We start from the raw sequence: 2,262 nt of genomic DNA, 5'->3' as shown, positions 1-2,262 counted from the left end.
CTCGTGTATCTGTTTTTTCCTTGGGGATGCAGAAACCAGCTCAATATAGCCAGTGCCTGAGGTGATATTGAGCCATATAAAAGAGGAAGATCCCAAGTTTGATTTTGTGATGAATAATCTTCCTGTCTGGATGGTGCCAATGAACTTATCCAATTGATGGCTCTGAGCAAGACAGGGAGGAAAGTAAATTTAAAAATTGGTTCTATTCCCCAACTATAATTCACTGACTGCTATGTATGTTAGGTTAGGACCGGATTGGACTGTACTAGTCTGACTCATGGAGAAATTAGCAAATACATGAGGTTCCAGGAACTATACATTTCTTAGTCTTTGAAAACTTACTTGAAATTTACCAGTTCTAGCAGCCAATATACCTTATGAAGAACTGCTTAAGAGGGGGACAGCTGAAAAGATGGTCAAGTGTGAAATACCTTTTTTTCTGTAAGCAATGTAGAAGTGCACCAACCCAATCCTTTTGAAGCTACATGGAATATTGACACAATTTGATTTGTTACTTGTTCTACCCATTAACTGCCCTCTTTGTACTGATTTTTTTGTAGTTAAATTATATCCCACAGAACTATTGTTTGAACATACATAAGATAAGGGTTATACTTTTTGGAGTCTTAGACCAGAAGAAACATAACCAATTGATGAATGGGGTGAATATGATTAAATCATTCTGGCTGAATCATGATTGTATATCATATCCCACAATCGTTTGCTTCTTTACAATAAATGTGCAACATCTAAGCAACTTTACACTTTAAAAGGAGAAATATCTAAAATGAAATCACCAAATCCCCATGCTCCTGACCATGCACTAAGATGCTGCAATTTCACTGTTTTTGATATCCATTTCAGGCCTAGTTTTCTTTCCTAATATACTCCAGCCAGATCCATTGCTGGCTGCTCCTTTTAATGCCATCTCTTGGTGCTGCCACTGTTGCCATTTCCACTTGTTGCACACATTGCTCCTTGTCTGCTGTCCAAAGAGGAACATGTAGAAACTTCAAATTTTCTGAATACTCTTGATCTGGAAGACTTCCATTGTTGGTCGGAAGCACCTAGAATGCTTGAGTAGTTTTGGCCAGACGATACAGAAACATGCAATGAAGAATGGAGCTGCTAACTGAATGAAAGCTTGGGCTAGACCTTCGATGTCACATCAGACCATGGAAAGGCTTTACTTGAGCTTATTAATGCCTGCAAATTTTATACAGGGCCACAGCCTCTCTCTCCTTTCCACTCAAGTTCCCTTTCTCTTCTAAATATTTGTTTTCCCAATATCAAGCTTAAACTAAAACCTGTTCTCCGTAAAGCCTCCCATCTGCTACCAAATCACCCAAATTCTGCTCCCTCACCCCATGCCTACATCAACTATCACTACCTTATTGTTACCCCTAACTCCTTCAAAATCCCAATCCCCTCAAAATCCATCTTAAACCCATTGGTTCTCAAATTCACAACCTCAAATCTCTGCTCTTGAAACACGCTTTTGCCTCAGAACCAGACAACCAATCTATTTGAACTCTTGCATTCTCACTTCTGTAGCACCTGAACAAAGCCCAGAGTCAAAAAATGGCATCTTTGACTAATCTGTTCACTGTCCCTCATTCTTTAACATCATTGATAGTTTTTTTCCTTCATCTCACCTCTGCAATGCAGCCCATCTTCCTGACACATCTCTTTTATTTATAGCTGTCCTAATGCTTGTCTGGCCACTAATGTCATTCAGGGCTCTCTTATTGTTTATTGGCGTCCCATTGTTGCATGGGGGAGGTGATGGTGTAGTGATATTGTCGCCGGACTAGTAATCCAGAGACCCAGGGTAATGCTCTGGGGACCCAGCTTCAAACCTTGAATCACGGCAGATGGTGGAATTTGAATAAAAATCTGGAATTAAAAGTCTAATGATGACCATGACCGTAAAATCCCATCTGGTTCACTAATATCTTTTAGGGAAGGAAATCTACTGTCCTTACCTGGCTACATGTGACTCCAGACCCACAGCAATGTGGTTGACTCTTAAATGCCCTCTGAACTAGGGATGAATAAAAAGAAATCCAGAAGTGCTAGATCAAATTCCAAATGTATATTGATAACATCCACTTTTCTCAACCACAGCCTATTCAACAAGAGCAGGGGAGTTCCTTAGGCGTCCTGGCCAATATTCATTATCAGTAAAACAAGATTATCTGTTACTATATCTAGTCATCTGAGGGACCTTGCTGTTTGGAAATTGGCTGCTGTGTTTCTCTA

This window comes from Cetorhinus maximus, chromosome 12 (genome assembly GCF_964194155.1).
Source record: "Cetorhinus maximus chromosome 12, sCetMax3.hap1.1, whole genome shotgun sequence".
Lineage (NCBI taxonomy): Eukaryota > Metazoa > Chordata > Chondrichthyes > Lamniformes > Cetorhinidae > Cetorhinus > Cetorhinus maximus.
This window is presented reverse-complemented; position numbering follows the sequence as displayed.